The sequence below is a fragment of the Cibotium barometz genome, chromosome 35 (assembly GCF_041138505.1).
Source record: "Cibotium barometz isolate CiBa-2024 chromosome 35, ASM4113850v1, whole genome shotgun sequence".
Lineage (NCBI taxonomy): Eukaryota > Viridiplantae > Streptophyta > Polypodiopsida > Cyatheales > Cibotiaceae > Cibotium > Cibotium barometz.
This window is the reverse complement of record NC_141080.1, coordinates 2,559,304-2,580,165: the sequence shown is the minus strand read 5'-3', so window position 1 is coordinate 2,580,165 and position 20,862 is coordinate 2,559,304.

Below are 20,862 nucleotides of genomic sequence, written 5' to 3'. Positions count from 1 at the left end.
ATTCATAAACACCATTAAGCTTTTACAAAGGGGGAGGCTTCTATTTATAGGAAAAAGTGAGCCTCTAACCAAGCAAACTGATTCTAGAATTTTCCAGATCAGTTTGGTCAATTTTTGACCATTTTTGGGTCAGTTCAGCTTACTTTTTGGATCTAGTTTTGAAATAGGAGAGAGGAGAGATGAAAATATCTCATTTTATTGATTAATAATTAGGGGTGATGATAAAAAGGGAAGGTCTTGACACACCTGTACACCTCAAAAGTTGGAGGAAGGAATCTTACAATGTAGAAAAGCACAGATGGAAAGTCGGTGACCTATGGGAGTCCATAAGAAAAAAACACACAATTCAAGAACCCTCACCTGGCGGATCTTCTTGATGTATAGGTGGTTGCTTTCTTAATAGAATGTTCTTTTGAAAGATGGCAACAAGAACATCCAATGGAGGAAAGAGGTGGTTATACACTACCTCCAAGGTACAGTGAAAGGTCAATAGGATGGGAGGGCGCATAATCGGAATGGAGACGGAGCTACCTACAGGTGGATCACTATGCCTATGCCTAATATTATTCACCAAGGAACCTTCGTGTCAATCCATGCTTCATGCCCTACCTAGAAGGTGGACTAGGGAAGTCTTCGGGTAGGAATCCCCATTGTATCTTTAACTATCCTAAGTTCCACCCATTAGCCTTTGCAAATATATAGGCAATGAGGAGCCACCTTAAGAAAGTGTACTATGCATGGAGACAGATACCTGATCTTGCTTTTGTGGCAATTGTTAGATTTATACAACTTATTATAACACTTTTAGAAGTTCCACAAATAGGGACAAGATGGGGCAAAGAGTAGTTACTATATGATCTCAACGAAGGACCAAATGAGGATGGGGTGGTTTTCTATTTCCATTGACTTAGATTTCTACCTGGGTGCATGCTTTTTGACTTAGAGACTATGGATATGGAAATTTGGCCTCCCTAAAAAGCTTTTAGGAGAACTTAATACTCCTTGGAATTGAGGCATTTACATTGGCAACATGCTCCCAATAAGTTCTTGTAAGTCAAAGTTACCTAGCCTAAAAGTGGTAGACATAAGTGTTTAAGTCTAGTTCCCAACAGTCGGTTTTCCAACCATTGGCATAGTCCTGTAAGTTGCGTCAAGTTGCTAGTTAGGTTTCCAATCACTAGCATAGTCCTTCCATATTGCATCTGCATTTTCTTCCAAAATCCTCTCACATGCTAGAGGCATCCCCAATCTAGGTGCTGGCATAAGAGTCTAAAGTCACGTAAGATTTTGTGGTCAAGGGCATAGTCTTGGGACACAAAGTTATGTAGAAGCATTTCCTTGTACGTATCTTCATATTGCATACCCAAATATCATAAAATAACATAAAAGTTATAAAATATCAAAATCTTGAAACTCCTTACACTCATGCACTTTGACCTTAAGACTAGAAGCCTCGACATCAAAAGCCATCTAGGTACATTTTGGATGGGAAGATCTTGGTGAGATATTCTTGGCCCAAGATACGACCCATCGCTTGGATTACCCCTCAATTTCCCTTCTTACACAACATGCTGTTCATTTTACTATGGAGCATATAGACACTTTCATTTTTCAAGGGCATGCATTAGGCACTCTTATTTGTTTATACCTATGCACATGCATATGCACTTAATCTTGGCTTCACCGATTTTGACATTGACAACCAATTTGTATCGCAACATCATGAAGTTGTCTCAATATCACTTGCAATGTTCTTCCACTTCAAAGGCTCTATTCATATCAACACACTTAAGAGAGGTTTTGAAGTTAATGGACAATTTCACAACATTGATGATTCTACAATGACAATCCAATGATGTCTTTAGTGTGGCTAATCTTCAACTTCACCCATACTTTGATTTTCTTTGCATAGGTCCGAGGAAGGACTTTCTTGAGGCAGGGCGAGATATTAAGCTGCATCTCCAATGGCAATTAACTCGACGGCTCAGGGAGGCCCACTGATTAATTTTTTGAAGGTCATCTAAGTGTAACAGGTAGATTGGCATCATTAGATTACTCGAATTGGGGTACTTGTACTAATGTTTTGTCTGCCCAAGTGGGTTTTTAACACTTCATATTTTATCTTATGGTTTTTTCCCACTTAAATGAGCGCATCACGATGTAGGGATGTCCAAGCTAAGTGTAATGCCGACATCACATACACATGTATACTAGTAGGTGTAGATACACAGTTCTCATTTTTACACAATGGCCGCCCAAGTTTGGGTACTCGGGCACTTATAAGTTTTGTATAAATAATGATCTAAGGAATGAGAACACACACTTCCCTTGTGAAATCTTAGAGCTCATGTGTTCTCTTGCTCTTATCCTCCTGCTAAAGGGTGTTAGAGTGTGTGAGTGAGAGTTGCTTGTAGGTTATTGGGTTGCATCACCATAGCTATGGACTTGTGAGCGAGTATGTCCAAGAGAATCAACACAAACATCGTTCCGGTGACAAGCGGTGGGAGGTAAGTTTGCACTAGCTACTTCTCTGGAGAGCCTCCTTGGGAAGATCTAAATGGATTTCCCTTGCATCACCATGACAAGTAAGTTGTTTCATCTCTTTCTTTCATGTTGAGCCTTTCATTGGTGTGTGCATATGAGTTTAACAAGTCCTACCTAGATCGCACATGGTGATGGTTATCTTCTTGTGGTTTTTTTTGTTTTGTATTTTTGCTTTGTTTTTTGTTTAAACTAGTTTCACCTAGAAGGCTCTATTCTACTATAAAGAGGGCACACTAAGGAAGGTGGAGTACTTGGCATGCTCCTATGTCATACTTTAAGGTCGATCTCAGGAAGGATTGAACTAGGAGCAAATCTTAAATGGTAAGTGAGCTAAGTAGCTACCACGAGCTAAGATGTCTAGAAAATCACTCACCATGCTCCAGAAGGGACAAGGAGTCGGTAACATTACTTCATAGAATGATGGTGTAAGTCCATAAGTTCTTCCCTGATCAAAGCATGTTGCTCTGATACCATGTAAGCAATGCGCAACAAATCACAAAGAGAGAAAGGAGCAAAAATGCTGGTAATGGTTGATTTTGCAAGAATGATGTTATGTGATTACCCACTTGAGCCACACTCTTATTTATAGCACCCATAAAAGGTGAGCGATTGAATACAAAACTATGTGCCTTGTCCTTTATAAAATAGTTATTCCCATGCTCTTACTAAAACACACACAAAGGAGGATCCCTTGAGAGGGCTCACAAATGGAGATTTCCACATACGCAATCCAATATCTTCTTGGTGTTGCAAAGCTACCCAAGGTTCTGGTAGGCATAACCAGGAAGTCTCCCACCAAGAACTTGCTACCATCATAGTAAGTCTCTATTTGCAATAGCCCAAAAACCTTTGTATTTCTACCATGGATACCTTTCACCTTTAAGGAGATATCTACGAGTTGGGGTTTTCCCATCTGGTTCCATGCATTGAAGGAAATTAGATTTGTGTGACTAGACCCTGTATCAAGTAGTGCATTATAAAGAACTTTACCACATAAGGGCTAGGCTTGAATGGATGTTTGCAGAGGTGCTATGTGCTCCTCTATGTCTCCTTCAACTTCTCCCATAAATGCTTGTACAGGTCCTAGAATAGCTTCTCATCATTTGTTACTATCGGATTTGCCTTTCTCTTTGCCCCTTGTCGAGCTTGAGCTTTCTTTAATTCCACTTTTTCCTTGGTGGACTTAATATCATGTGCGACCCACAGGGCTTTCTTGGTAAGAGGACCATAATACTTTTTGAATTTACTACCATTAAGGAAGCCAACAATTTTGACCCCGTCAAGAGTTTCAACATGTATAGTGCCTTTGATGTGTTATTTCGCAGACTTGAAATGGTCCTTTATTGGTATATTTTAGTTTCTTCTTTTCTTTGTGGACTTTGTACATAAGTACAAGTTCTACCACCTTGATTTACTTATCTTTGAGATTATTATCAAACCATTTTTTTGTCGATTCTTTTTGAAAAGATGCAGGGGGGAAGAGAGCTTGAGCTCTTGCAAGCACACACACACACTCACAAAGCCCTAATAGAGAACACACAAGGTGAGAGGCTGAAATTCTTCTTCTTCTCTACTCAACACTCAACACACATATACAAGATAAGAGTACACCATAATATGAAAGGTACTCAACCAATACATACACGGGTTCTCTATAATGTGAACCCGACTAAATGAGCTGGCGCTATAACTATGCCAGTCTCTAGAGTGGCTGTCACACAGCCTGTCATCCCACTGGCCGCATATCACCCAAGATCTCACCAACCATGCCAGTGGTGTAAGTGTGGGGCCTATCCCCCAGGCGGGTCATCAGTGTCCACCGCCTCACTAGAGCTCGATATCTCAACACTCCCCCTCGAGCTCAACTCCATCTCATGTACACCAAGCGAAGCTCTGAATCTGCGGAGCTTCTCTGTACCCAATGCTTTGGTGAAGATGTCAGCTACCTGATCCTCTGTGCTGACATAAACAAGGTCAAGGTCTCCTGCCAAGACCTTCTCTCTGACGAAGTGGTAGTGGACCTCTATGTGCTTCGTACGAGCATGAAAGACTGGGTTCCTGGCCAACTGTATACTGCTAATGTTGTCACAGAAAATGACAACTTGTCTATCCACTGATAGACCCAAATCTGCAAGTAGCTTTCTCAACCAAGCTACCTCACATGCTGCCATAGCAGCTCCTCTGTACTCGGCCTCTGTACTCGATAGAGCAACCGTAGGTTGCTTCTTGCTGCTCCAAGTCACAGCAGCACTCCCCAAAGAAAACATGAATCCACTGGTAGATCTTCTATCTGAGATACTACCAGCCCAATCAGCATCTGTGTACCCATGTACACATATCTCTGTCCCAGTCTCATAGAATAGTCCACAATGCAAAGTAGACCTCACATACCTCAGTATGCGTCTCACGGCATCCAAATGCGGTTTCCGTGGAACCTGCATAAACTGACTCACCAACCCAACAGCATAGCTCAAATCTGGTCTGGTGATCGTCATGTAGATCAAACTTCCTACTATGCTCCTGTACATAGTAGGATCCTCCAAGATCTCTCCTGAGTCTGCACTCAACTTGCCATTCTGATCCAATGGCACAGAAATAGGCTTACAGCCTGTCATACCATACTTGGACAACATGTCCAAGCCATACTGTCTCTGCAGTAATCCAATACCATGTGGTGACCTAATCACCTCAATGCCCAAGAAATATCTGAGCTCCCCCAGATCCTTCATCTCGAACTTCTGTCTAAGCAAGATCTTTACATCGAAGATCTCTGCATCATGGTCCCCCGTAATGATCAAGTCATCTACATAGATGACGACAAGCACAACTCCTCTATCACCATGTCTCACATACAGCGAGAAATCTGCATTGGCTACATGAAAGCCAATAGTAACAAGATATTCAGAAATCTTGTCAGACCATGCTCTTGGTGCTTGCTTTAAGCCATACAAGGCTTTCTTCAACCTGCAAACATGCTCGGGGTGACCCACATCCTCATAACCAGGTGGCTGCAACATATACACCTCTTCTTGCAAATCCCCATGCAAGAATGCATTCTTTACATCCATCTGATGTAAAGACCATTTCTTTGACGCAGCCACTGCTATCACAACTCTCACCGTTGCCATCTTGGCAACTGGGCTGAAAGTTTCCTCATAATCAATCCCATATGTCTGCGCATATCCTTTGGCTACCAATCTAGCCTTGTACCTGTTTATGCTTCCATCACTGTTATGTTTAACTTTGTACACCCACTTGCATCCAATGGCTTTCTTGCCTTCAGGCAATTGCACTAAATCCCAAGTTTCATTTCCATATAGTGCATCCATCTCCTCATCCATAGCTTTTTCCCAATTCACATTTCCAACAGCCTCATCAATGCATGTGGGCTCAACAACCTGCACAACCTTTGCCATATATGCATAGTGATGTGCCACATAACCATCATATGTAAATCTCTGCACAGGATTTTTCACTCTCCCAGATCTTCGCAGCTTTTCATTCATGGCTTCCATAGCCTTCTTTACACCAGGTGTTCTCATAGCTGGGATCCCAAGCTCCTCATCAAGGCTCATATCTGAGCCACTAGACTCTCCATCAACATGAGAATGCCCTGCAGAAATGTCAGGCATACAAAGGGGCTCAACCACTTTCTCCTTTCCTTTACGTGATGTACTAACCACATTTGCAGGGCTGGTATTATGACGCAGCCTGCCACTCCATGGTCTATCAACAGACCCACTAGATGAGGACTCTCCTGGTCCACTCAAAGACTGTGATTGCTGACCTGCATTCTGTGCAACCACACTTCCACTCAAATCAGCCCCAACAGCTTCTTTTTCAGCAGCATACCAGCTGCTCATCTCATCAAAGACAACATCCCTGCTTACCCTCAACTCACGTGTAGCAGGGTTATAACACCTGTATCCCTTTTGCTCAAGGGAATATCCAATAAACACACATTTTTCAGCTTTCGGATCCAGCTTGGTTCTCAGCTCATCTGGCACATGCACATATGCAATGCATCCAAAAACTTTCAGATGAGATAAATCTGGTTTTCTGCCAGTAAACCTCTCCTCTGGAGTTACATCATGTATGGCTGCAGTTGGAGTCCTGTTCATGATGTATACTGCTGTAGAAACAGCCTCAGCCCAATAGCAATGCGGCATATTTTTCTCTTCCATCAATGCCCGCGCAATCTCAGCAATGTGCCTGTTTTTCCGCTCAGCAACTCCATTTTGCTGCGGAGTATATCTACATGTGAACTGTCTCCGAATACCATTCTTCTTCAAGAATTCAGAGAACTCATTGGAGAAGTACTCTCCCCCTCCATCTGACCTTAGGCACTTTACATATTTTCCTGTTTGCTTTTCAACCAAAAACCTGAAATTCTGAAAGTGAGTGAAAACCTCACTCTTCTCCTTCATGAAATATACCCACACTTTCCTTGTGTGGTCATCAATGAAAGTGACATAGTACCTGCAGCCTCCCATAGACACGGTCTTCGTAGGACCCCATACATCTGAGTGCACAAGATCTAGTGCATTTCTACTCACATATCTGTTACGTGGAAACACATGCTTTGTTTGCTTCCCAAATTGGCATGCTTCACATATTTTCTGCATACCTTCCACTTTAAATTTTGGCAGCCCTGTCACAATTCCTTTTGTCTGCATAGACTTCAATCTCTGCACATTCACATGACCAATCCTTTTATGCCATATGTCTGTGTCTGCAACAACTCCTGAACCATTTGCAAACATCGCAGCACTCATCTCAGGCATGTCTACATCCAACGTAAACATTCTGCCCACTCTGTTGCCTTTTGCAACCAACCTGCACTTGTCTTTGAAATCTTCAACATAACACCCATCAGGGTTAAACCGAACCTGCAAACCCTGCTCAATCATCTGGCCAACTGAAACCAGATTCTTTGTTATGTTCGGTACATGAAGTACATCTGCAAGGTACTTCACTTTGCCATCCTGCATAGACAATGGCACATCTCCAATGTGGGCAATTGGATGAGCAGTGTCATCCCCTGTTTCCACAAAACCTGGTCTTTCCGGGTTTTTCATCTCCTTGAACCACTCTCCATGACTCGTCATGTGGTTCGAAGCACCTGAATCTACATACCATACATTATCTTTTTGTGCTGCATCAACATTTTCAGACATGGCATTTACAACATGCTGCATAACAAACAACCTTTCATTATCCTCATTATTTCTGCTTGAGGATGCATAGTTGTTTTGCTACACTTTCCCATTTTGCATGTCAGCCTGCTTCTTATAACATTCTGACTGCACATGTCCAGGCTTACCACAATAGTAGCATTCACGTGCATCATTATATTGCCTTTGCCAATTTCCACGGCCTCTTTGACTCCCCCTGCCTCTGAATTTGCCTCTTCCACCTGCGTGTTGTTGTTGTTGATTCTGGGACTGTTGTTGCTGCTGCTGCTGCTGTCCAAAATTCTGATTACCTGTTCGGCCACCTCCTTGACCGCGTCCACGGCCTCCTCTACCTCGTCCTCTTCCTGAACTCGTGTAGAAGGCCTGTTGCTCTGAACTGTTTTTGCTTTGTGAAGACTGTTGGTCTTCACCCAAGCTCTTCTCTTCGATAATCAGCATAGACACCAAATCTGTAAAGTTGGGAATGTTTTCCCGAGTCTGAATTGACGTCTTGAACGCCTTGTATTGTGGCCCGAGACCACGTAGACAGACTTCCACCTTGTCATCATCATCTACTGACACACCAATAGATGCAAGGGATTCCACAATGCCCTTTATCTTCAGCGCATAGTCATTCACAGACATGCTCTTTTTCTCCACAGTGTGAAGTTCATTCTTCAACTGTATCTTACGTGCCTTGGTGTTTGTTTCATAAAGCTTTACCAAGGTGTCCCACGCCTCCTTGGGGGACTTGGCATCCTGAATGTGCCCAATCATGGTGTCCTGTATACTAATGGAGAGCCAATACATAACCTTCCTGGCTCCTTGGTTCCAGTCTTTAAACTCTTTCACATCTGCAGCAGTCGGATTTATATCCGGTATCTCCGGTGCCTCTTCATGCTCACCTTCTATGTAGTCCCAATAGCCTTTTCCCATCAGGAAATTCGTCAACCTGAACCTCCAAGCATGGAAGTTATTCTTGTCCAGCTTCTCAGCCACAATCTGTGTTATGCCATCATTAGACATCTTGCCAAATACACAATTTCACCAGAAACTGCACTCTGGTTTTTCTGCACAACCTGCAGTATTTTCTGCACAGCGGTACTGTTGTACTCTCAAATGTCACAACCAGTGACTTCAATGTGCATACACACACCCAATGGCAACTGTAGACCTCTTTGCAGCACCCACAGTGTCTGCACAGTCAATCTGTCTTCCTGCAGTTCGTAAAACAGAGTTCTGCAGAGAATCGATGACTTACCCGCAGTGCTTGAAATCGCCTGCTTTCTGAAAAACGGAGGTCCAGACGCGCCCGAAACGCGTTTTCGGCCCGAAAATATCAGTCCGAAGGAAGTCCGAAGGATTGTATAGTTGCCCTGTAGCTTCACTCCCGCGAAGAAAGCTCCTCAATCGGAGATCGTTTGCCGGTGCCTCCCGTAGAGCTCCCGACAAGGGTGTAGTCACCAACACAATAGGGAAGAGTAGTTGCAGCTCTTACCCTCGTACCGCTTCCTGTGGTTCTCTTGCTTGCAGCTCAGCCCTTAGCACGAACCAGGCTCTGATACCATGAAAAGATGCAGGGGGGAAGAGAGCTTGAGCTCTTGCAAGCACACACACACACTCACAAAGCCCTAATAGAGAACACACAAGGTGAGAGGCTGAAATTCTTCTTCTTCTCTACTCAACACTCAACACACATATACAAGATAAGAGTACACCATAATATGAAAGGTACTCAACCAATACATACACGGGTTCTCTATAATGTGAACCCGACTAAATGAGCTGGCGCTATAACTATGCCAGTCTCTAGAGTGGCTGTCACACAGCCTGTCATCCCACTGGCCGCATATCACCCAAGATCTCACCAACCATGCCAGTGGTGTAAGTGTGGGGCCTATCCCCCAGGCGGGTCATCAGTGTCCACCGCCTCACTAGAGCTCGATATCTCAACACTTTTCTATTAACATGTTCTGCACAATATTTTGTCTTTCTTCCTCGAGTTGTTCAAGAATGAATAGTTGATCAGCCAACATGTTACCCTCAGTTCTCTTAGTCTCACTAAGACCCTTAAGTTGGGTATATCATGAATTCCCATGGCATTACTACCGCCTCACCCCCATATACCATTTTAAATGGTGTGCAATTAATTGCAACTTTGTAAGAGGTTTGATAAGCCCATAAAGTTGTTGTGAGCTTGAATTCCAAATCATTGTGTTGAGATTCAATAGTTTTTGTTAATATAGAAATGAGGATTTTGTTGGTGCTCTTAGCTTGACCATTTGCTTGCGAGTAATAAGGCATGGACTTGCGGTATGAGATCATGAACGTCGTGGTGAGTTGTTGGATTATATCATTTATAAAGTGTTTCCCTTGGTCACTCACCAGCTCAAAAGGACAACCAAAGTAGGTAATGATGTTCTCATATAGAAACTTAGCAGTTGCCATGGCATCCACTTTTTGTGAAGCTCTTGTTTCAGTCCATTTGGTTACATAATCAGTGGGTGAACAATGATGAAGCATGCTTGTGTGCCACGTGCAATAGGACTAATAGGGCCAATGAAATCTAAGCCCAATTTTTCAAAAGGGTGGTTGACTCTCACATGATGTAGTGGCATCATATCCTTCTTCACTGGCTTTGCACAACATTGGCAGTTGTCATATCCTTTGAAAAACAGTGCATAATCCTTGAAGAGTGTGGGCCACCAATACCTCGATTGGAGTATTTTTCTTGTTACTATAACATTGCATGCAAAGTGTCCACCAGCCACCACTTTGGTATGCTTTCTCGATGGTGTATAAGTATTCATCCTCCCTGGGGCAGCATCTTAATATGTCATCCTTACCATGTCTATAAAGAGTTCTAGTAATTAATTGGTAAGGTTTTGCTTCTTTAAGCAACTTCTATACTAGATCTTTCCTTAAAATTTTTGCCTCTAGAAAACCATTAGCTAGAAAGTTAACAATACTCTCACTCCATTTTGGAATAGCCTCAACCTTGAATAGTGTAGCATTTGGTAACTCGTCTCATGAACTCCAATTAGTGCTTCACCACTAGCTATGTGGGATAGATGATCTGCCATGACATACTTCTTGCTAAGCCTTGCACCTATTGCAAAATTAAACTCGAGAAGAATTAACAAAACACCTTGTGATCCTTCCCATGGGGCATATACAATAAGGCTTGACGATCAAAATAAAAAATAAATTTGTTAGCAAGAAAGTAATGCCAAAATTTCTTTACAGCATAAACCATTGCTAACCCTTCATGCTTAGTGTGGTGGTGTAATTAATTTCAGCCTTATTGACTTGCAAAACTAAGAAGATAGTACAATTTGTGTTCATCCAATTGCAAAATTAGAGGCATCAATGCATACACATCCCGATTCACATGACATCACATCTCATCCATTCATTTACATCTATCTGATTCACATGTCATCACATCTGATTCACATGTCATCACATCTATTCACTCAGGGATCGCTTCGTCGGCCCTCGCCCATCGTACCAGAAGCGCACCATTTTTTAACCATATCGAGGTTAGTTAAGACCTGGGTAGGTTTTGCTACGTGAGCCATCCTTTGAACACTCCCTGCCAGATGATTGCAACCAAACTTCCCTTAGAAAAACATATACCAATTGCTCCCTCCAGCATTCTGGTGTAAGACAGTCCTTTAAGAAAACATGGTTTCTATGCAAGTTTTCAGTTTGATATTCTTTTGAATACAAGAGTATTTCTTGAATCAGTATCTCCAAAACTCCTTGATCGGAATTTTGAATTTCTTACCAGAATTCCTCGAATTCTATAACCTTGATCCACAGATCAATTCAAAGGGTCTCAAACTTAGTTTCAGATTTGGCAGAAGTTTTGAGTGTATATTTCTAAACTGGTCACACCTTCTTTCCTCGAAACTGACAAAAGAGTTATGTCTTGGTCATAGTTTGATTCACGGTTCGAGTCGGATAAGATTTTTTCTGAACTATCTTTCTCGAAAAGGTTTAATAATTCAATTACTATTTTATTGACTTTCTTTCTTTAAATATTTACTTAACTCATTTCTAAATTAGTTACGAATTCCAATGCGGAATAAATTAATCATTTATCTGAATATTTCGATCTTGATAGATTTCTTGAATTTTCTTTTTACAATCCATGTGAATATAAAATGATAGAAATTCCTCTCTTAGAAAATTTACTTATTCATTTATCAAATACTCATAGAATTTAAACATAGAATTTAAGAGAATTCTAATTTTGATATAAAAATTCTTTATGCATCTATTTATGCATAAAAAATAACTTCAATGGGAATAACACTTTAATAAAAATAATTAAAAAAATTTTGTTATGCATCTTCTATGCATAAAAATCAAATTTAATAAGAATAACACTTTTATAATGAAAAAATCCCTTTATGCATCTTTCTATGCATAAAAATCAAACTTAATAAGAATAACACTTTTATAATAAAAAATTAAATTTAATAAGAATAACACTTTTATAAAAAAATTATTTTTACATAGAATCAAGTTTAATAAGAATAACACTTTTATAGTAAAAAAAATTTCCTTTATGCATCTTTTTATGCACTTTGGAGAGGATTAGGCCAAAAACAATTGAATTATTAAAAAAATTCAATGTAGATGGCTCAGAAGACAGGAGTAGAGTAACAGTTCATAAACACCATTAAGCTTTTACAAAGGGGGAGGCTTCTATTTATAGGAAAAAGTGAGCCTCTAACCAAGCAAACTGATTCTAGAATTTTCCAGATCAGTTTGGTCAATTTTTGACCATTTTTGGGTCAATTCAGCTTACTTTTTGGATCTAGTTTTGAAATAGGAGAGATGAAAATATCTCATTTTATTGATTAATAATTGGGGATAATGATGAGAAGGGAAGGTTCTGACACACCTGTACACCTCAAAAGCTAGAGGAAGGAATCTTACAATGTAGAAAAGCACAGATGGAAAGTCGGTGACCTATGGGAGTCCATAGGAAAAAAACACGCAATTCAAGAACCCTCACCTGGCGGATCTTTTAATGTATAGGCGGTTGCTTTCTTAATAGAATGTTCTTTTGAAAGATGGCAGCAACAACATCCAATGGAGGAAAGAGGTGGTTATACACTACCTCCAAGGTACAGTGAAAGGTCAACAAGATGGGAGGGCGCATAATCGGAATGGAGACGGAGCTACCTACAGGTGGATCACTATGCCTATGCCTATTATTATTCACCAAGGAACCTTTGTGTCAATCCATGCTTCATGCCCTACCTAGAAGGTGGACTAGGGAAGTCTTTGGGTAGGAATCCCCATTGTATCTTTAACTATCCTAAGTTCCACCTTATCAGCCTTTGCAAATATATAGGCAATGAGGAGCCACCTTAAGAAAGTGTACTATGCCTGAAGACAGATACCTGATCTTGATTTTGTGGCAATTGTTAGATTTATACAGCTTATTATAACACTTTTAGAAGTTCCACAAATAGGGACAAGATGGGGCAACGAGCAGTTACTATATGATCTCAACGAAGGACCAAATGAGGATGGGGTGGTTTTCTATTTCCATTGACTCAGATTTCTACCTGGGTGCATGCTTTCTGACTTACAGACTATGGTGGATATGGAAATTTGGCCTCCCTAAAAAGCTTGTAGGAGAACTTAATACTCCTTGGAATTGAGGCATTTACATTGGCAACATGCTCCCAATAAGTTCTTGTAAGTCAAAGTTACCTAGCCTAAAAGTGGTAGACATAAGTGTTTAAGTCGAGTTCCCAACAGTCGGTTTTCCAACCACTGGCATAGTCTTGTAAGTTGCGTCAAGTTGCTAGTTAGGTTTCCAATCACTAGCATAGTCCTTCCATATTGCATCTGCATTTTCTTCCAAAATCCTCTCACATGCTAGAGGCGTCCCCAATCTAGGTGCTGGCATAAGAGTCTAAAGTCACGTAAGATTTTCTAGTCAAGGGCATAGTCTTGGGACACAAAGTTATGTAGAAGCATTTCCTTGTACGTATCTTCATATTGCATACCCAAATATCATAAAATAACATAAAAGTTATAAAAAATCAAAATCTTGAAACTCCTTACACTCATGCACTTTGACCTTAAGACTAGAAGCCTCGACATCAAAAGCCATCTAGGTACATTTTGGATGGGAGGATCTTGGTGAGATATTCTTGGCCCAAGATACGACCCATCGCTTGGATTACCCCTCAATTTCTCTTCTTACACAACATGCTGTTCATTTTACTATGGAGCATATAGACACTTTCATTTTTCAAGGGCATGCATTAGGCACTCTTATTTGTTTATACCTATGCGCATGCATATGCACTTAATCTTGGCTTCACCGATTTTGACATCGACAACCAATTTGTATCGCAACATCATGAAGTTGTCTCAATATCACTTGCAAGGTTCTTCCACTTCAAAGGCTCTATTCATATCAACACACTTAAGAGAGGTTTTGAAGTTAATGGACAATTTCACAACACTTATGATTCTACAATGACAATCCAATGATGTCTTTAGTGCGTCTAATCTTCAACTTCACCTATACTTTGATTTTCTTTGCATAGGTCCGAGGAAGGACCTACTTGAGGCAGGGCGAGATGTTAACCTACATCTTCGATGGCAATTAACTCGATGGCTCAGGGAGGCCCACTGATTAATTTTTTGAAGGTCATCTAAGTGTAACAAGTGGATTGGCATCATTAGATTACTCGAATTGGGGTACTTGTACTAATGTTTTGTCTGCCCAAGTGGGTTTTTAACAGTTCATATTTTATCTTATGGTTTTTTTCCACTCAAATGAGCGCATCACAATGTAGGGATGTCCAAGCTAAGTGTAATGCCGACATCACATACACATGTATACTAGTAGGTGTAGATACACAGTTCTCATTTTTACACAATGGCTGCCCAAGTTTGGGTACTCGGGCACTTATAAGTTTTGTATAAATAATGATCTAAGGAATGAGAACACACACTTCCCTTATGAAATCTTAGAGCTCATGTGTTCTCTTGCTCTTATCCTCCTGCTAGAGGGTGTCAGAGTGTGTGAGTGAGAGTTGCTTGTAGGTTATTGGGTTGCATCACCATAGCTATGGACCTGTGAGCGAGTATGTCCAAGAGAATCAACACAAACATCGTTCCGGTGACAAGCGGTGGGAGATAAGTTTGCACTAGCTACTTCTCTAAAAGTGGTTGGAGAGCCTCCTTGGGAAGCTCTAAATGGATTTCCCTTGCATCACCATGACAAGTAAGTTGTTTCATCTCTTTCTTTCATGTTGAGCCTTTCATTGGTGTGTGCATAATGGCATTTCTTGTGTTTTATTGAGAATGTGGTGAAATGAGTTTAACAAGTCCTACCTAGATCGCACATGGTGATGGTTATCTTCTTATGGTTTTTTTTTTGTTTTGTATTTTTGCTTTGTTTTTTGTTTAAACTAGTTTCACCTAGAAGGCTCTATTCTACTATAAAGAGGGTACACTAAGGAAGGTGGAGTACTTGGCATACTCCTATGTCATACTTTAAGGTCGATCTCAGAAGGATTGAACTAGGAGCAAATCTTAAATGGTCATCCAAGTAATAAGTAAAAAAGTGATAGACCGGTCATATGATGATGAAAGAAAGCACTCAAACAAACACTAAATGGAGAATCATAAGTAAAAAAGTGATAGACCGGTCATATGATGATGCAAGAAAGCACTCAAACAAACACTAAATGGAGAATCATAAAAAAGATTAAAATTGAAAATAATAGCAATAGTTGAGGTTGGGTTTAGAATACACCTTGGCAAGTGTGAAAATTGGTCCCCATATCAAGGTTGCCTGTCCACCCCACTGAAGTTATAAATTTGGATCTAGTCTACAAGACTGTGCCTCAATAACCTATAATTCAAACTCATCTAGCAAGCTCATCATCATTAGTTAACCATAGCTCGTAATCATGCTTTGATTCGACATCACTAGGTTGATTTTCCCCCTCACTTGGGTTTGCTTCTAATATATATATCTCTTCTAGTATATAAGGCAACACTCTGAGTGTGCATCCTCATGATATGACATGGGTACTATAGGTAAGTGAGCTAAGTAGCTACCACGAGCTAAGATGTCTAGAAAATCACTCACCATGCTCCAGAAGGGACAAGGAGTCGGTAACATTACTTCATAGAATGATGGTGTAAGTCCATAAGTTCTTCCCTGATCAAAGCATGTTGCTCTGATACCATGTAAGCAATGCGCAACAAATCACAAAGAGATAGAAAGGAGCAAAAATGCTGGTAATTGTTGATTTTGCAAGAATGATGTTATGTGATTACCCACTTGAGCCGCACTCTTATTTATAGCACCCATAAAAGGTGACTGATTGAAGACAAAACTATGTGCCTTGTCCTTTATAAAAAAGTTATTCCCATGCTCTTACTAAAACACACACAAAGGAGGATCTCTTGAGAGGGCTCACAAATGGAGATTCCCACATACGCAATCCAATATCTTCTTGGTGTTGCAAAGCTACCCAAGGTTCTGGTAGGCATAACCAGGAAGTCTCCCAGCAAGAACTTGTTGCCATCATAGTATGTCTCTATTTGCAATAGCCCAAAAACCTTGGTATTTCTACCATGGATACCTTTCACCTTTAAGGAGATATCTACGAGTTGGGGTTTTCCCATCTGGTTCCATGCATTGAAGGAAATTAGATTTGTGTGACTAGACCTTGTATCAAGTAGTGCATTATAAAGAACTTTACCACATAAGGGCTAGGCAATTGAATGGATGTTTGCAGAGGTGCTATGTGCTCCTCTATGTCTCCTTCAACTTCTCCCATAAATGCTTGTACAGGTCCTAGAATAGCTTCTCATCATTTGTTACTATCGGATTTGCCTTTCTCTTTGCCCCTTGTCGAGCTTGAGCTTTCTTTAATTCCACTTTTTCCTTGGTGGACTTAATATCATGTGCGACCCACAGGGCTTTCTTGGTAAGAGGACCATAATACTTTTTGAATTTACTACCATTAAGGAAGCCAACAATTTTGACCCCGTCAAGAGTTTCAACATGTATAGTGCCTTTGATGTGTTATTTCGCAGACTTGAAATGGTCCTTTATTGGTATATTTTAGTTTCTTCTTTTCTTTGTGGACTTTGTACATAAGTACAAGTTCTACTACCTTGATTTACTTATCTTTGAGATTATTATCAAACCATTTTTTTGTCGATTCTTTTCTATTAACATGTTCTGCACAACAATTTGTCTTTCTTCCTCGAGTTGTTCAAGAATGAATAGCTGATCAGCCAACATGTTACCCTCAGTTCTCTTAGTCTCACTAAGACCCTTAAGTTGGGTATATCATGAATTCCCATGGCATTACTATTGCCTCACCCCCATATACCATGTGCAATTAATTGTAATTTTGTAAGAGGTTTGATAAGCCCATAAAGTTGTTGTGAGCTTGAATTCCAAATCATTGCATTGAGATTCAATAGTTTTTGTTAATATAGAAATGAGGATTTTGTTGGTGCTCTTAGCTTGACCATTTGCTTGTGAGTAATAAGGCATGGACTTACGGTATGAGATCATGAACGTCGTGGTGAGTTGTTGGATTATATCATTTATAAAGTGTTTCCATTGGTCACTCACCAGCTCAAAAGGACAACCAAAGTAGGTAATGATGTTCTCATATAGAAACTTAGCAGTTGCCATGGCATCCACTTTTTGTGAAGCTCTTATTTCAGTCCATTTGGTTACATAATCAGTGTGGGTGAACAATGATGAAGCATGCTTGTGTGCCATGCGCAACAGGACTAATAGGGCCAATGAAATCTAAGCCCAATTTTTCAAAAGGGTGGTTGACTCTCACATGATGTAGTGGCATCATGTCCTTCTTCACATGTCCTTCTTCACTGGCTTTGCACAACATTGGCACTTATCATATCCTTTGAAAAATAGTGCATAATCCTTGAAGAGTGTGGGCCACCAATACCTCGATTGGAGTATTTTTCTTGCTACTATAACATTGCATGCAAAGTGTCCCCACCAGCCCCACCACTTTGGTATGCTTTCTCAATGGTGTATAAGTATTCATCCTCCCTGGGGCAGCATCTTAATATGTCATCCTTACCATGTCTATAAAGAGTTCTAGTAATTAATTGGTAAGGTTTTGCTTCTTTAAGCAACTTCTATACTAGATCTTTCCTTAAAATTTTTGCCTCTAGAAAACCATTAGCTAGAAAGTTAACAATACTCTCACTCCATTTTGGAATAGCCTCAACCTTGAATAGTGTAGCATTTGGTAACTCATCTCATCAACTCCAATTAGTGCTTCACCATTAGCTATGTGGGATAGATGATCTGCCATGACATACTTCTTGCTAAGCCTCGCAACTATTGCAAAATTAAACTCGAGAAGAATTAACAAAACACCTTGTGATCCTTCCCATGTGGCATATACAATAAGGCTTGACGATCAACATAAAAAACAAATTTGTTAGCAAGAAGGTAATGCCAAAATTTCTTTACAGCATAAACCATTGCTAAACTTCATGCTTGGTGTGGTGGTGTAATTAATTTTAGCCTTATTGACTTGCAAAACTAAGAAGATAGTCCAATTTGTGTTCATCCAATTGCAAAATTAGAGGCATCAATACATACACATCCCGATTCACATGACATCACATCTCATCCATCCATTCATTCATTTACATCTATCTAATTCACATGTCATCACATCTGTTCACTCAGGGACCGCTTCGTCGGCCCTCGCCCATCGTACCGGAAGCGCACCATTTTTCAACCATACCGAGGTTAGTTAAGACCTGGGTAGGTTTTGCTGCGTGAGCCGTCCTTTGAACACTCCCTGCCAGATGATTGCAACCAAACTTCCCTTAGAAAAACATATACCAATTGCTCCCTCCAGCATTCTGGCGTAAGACAGTCCTTTAAGAAAACATGGTTTCTATGCAAGTTTTCAGTTTGATATTATTTTGAATACAAGAGTATTTCTTGAATCAGTATCCCCAAAACTCCTTGATCGGAATTTTGAATTTCTTACCAGAATTCCTCGAATTCTATAACCTTGATCCAAAGATCAATTCAAAGGGTCTCAAACTTAGTTTCAGATTTGGCAGAAGTTTTGAGTGTATATTTCTAAACTGGTCACACCTTCTTTCCTTGAAACTGACGAAAGAGTTATGTCTTGGTCATAGTTTAATTCATGGTTCGAGTCGGATAAGATTTTTCCTGAACTATCTTTCTCGAAAAGGTTTAATAATTTAGTTACTATTTTACTGAATTTCTTTCTTTGAATATTTACTTAACTAATTTCTAAATTAGTTACGAATTCTAATGAGGAATAAATTAATCATTTATCTGAAGATTTCGATCTTGATAGATTTTTTGAATTTTCTTTTTACAATCCATGTGAATATAAAATGATAGAAATTCCTCTCTTAGAGTATTTACTTATTCATTTATCAAATACTCATAGAATTTAAACATAGAATTTAAGAGAATTCTAATTTTGATATAAAAATTCTTTATGCATCTATTTATGCATAAAAATCAACTTCAATGGGAATAACACTTTAATAAAAATAATTTAAAAAAATTTCGTTATGCATCTTCTCTGTGCTTCACCATTAGCTATGTGGGATAGATGATCTGCCATGACATACTTCTTGCTAAGCCTCGCAACTATTGCAAAATTAAATTGGAGAAGAATTAACAAACCACCTTGTGATCCTTCCCATGGGGCAAATACAATAAGGCTTGACGATTAACATAAAAAACAAATTTGTTAGCAAGAAGGTAATGCCAAAATTTCTTTACAGCGAGTATGTCCAAGAGAATCAACACAAATATCATTCCGGTGACAAGCGGTGGGAGGTAAGTTTGCACTAGCTACTTCTCTAAAAGTGGTTGGAGAGCCTCCTTGGGAAGCTCTAAATGGATTTCCCTTGCATCACCATGACAAGTAAGTTGTTTCATCTCTTTCTTTCATGTTGAGCCTTTCATTGGTGTGTGCATAATGGCATTTCTTGTGTTTTATTGTGAATGTGGTGAAATGAGTTTAACAAGTCCTACCTAGATCGCACATGGTGATGGTTATCTTCTTGTGGTTTTTTTTTTGTTTTGTATTTTTGCTTTGTTTTTTGTTTTTTGTTTTCTGTTTAAACTAGTTTCACTTTCACAATTCACCTACTATTCTACTATAAAGAGGGTACACTAAGGAAGGTGGAGTACTTGGCATACTCCCATGTCATACTTTAAGGTCGATCTCAGGAAGGATTGAACTAGGAGCAAATCTTAAATGGTTATCCAAGTAATAAGTAAAAAAGTGATAGACCAATCATATGATGATGCAAGAAAGCACTCAAACAAACACTAAATGGAGAATCATAAAAAAGATTAAAATTGAAAATAATAGCAATAGTTGAGGTTGGGTTTAGAATACACCTGGGCAAGTGTGAAAATCTGGTCCCCATATCGAGGTTGCATGTCCACCACTGAAGTTATAAATTTGGATCTAGTCTACAAGACTGTGCCTCAATAACCTATAATTCAAACTCATCTAGCAAGCTCATCATCATTAGTTAACCATAGCTCGTAATCATGCTTTGATTCGACATCACTAGGTTGATTTTCCCCCTCACTTGGGTTTGCTTCTAATATATATATCTCTTCTAGTATATAAGGCAACACTCTGAGTGTGCATCCTCATGATATGACATGGGTACTATAGGTAAGTGAGCTAAGTAGCTACCATGAGCTAAGATGTCTAGAAAATCACTCACCATGCTCCAGAAGGGACAAGGAGTCGGTAACATTACTTCATAGAATGATGGTGTAAGTCCATAAGTTCTTCCCTGATCAAAGCATGTTGCTCTGATACCATGTAAGCGATGCGCAACAAATCACAAAGAGATAGAAAGGAGCAAAAATGCTGGTAATGGTTTATTTTGCAAGAATGATGTTATGTGATTACCCACTTGAGCCGCACTCTTATTTATAGCACCCATAAAAGGTGACCGATTGAATACAAAACTATGTGCCTTGTCCTTTATAAAATAGTTATTCCCATGCTCTTACTAAAACACACACAAAGGAGGATCCCTTGAGAGGGCTCACAAATGGAGATTC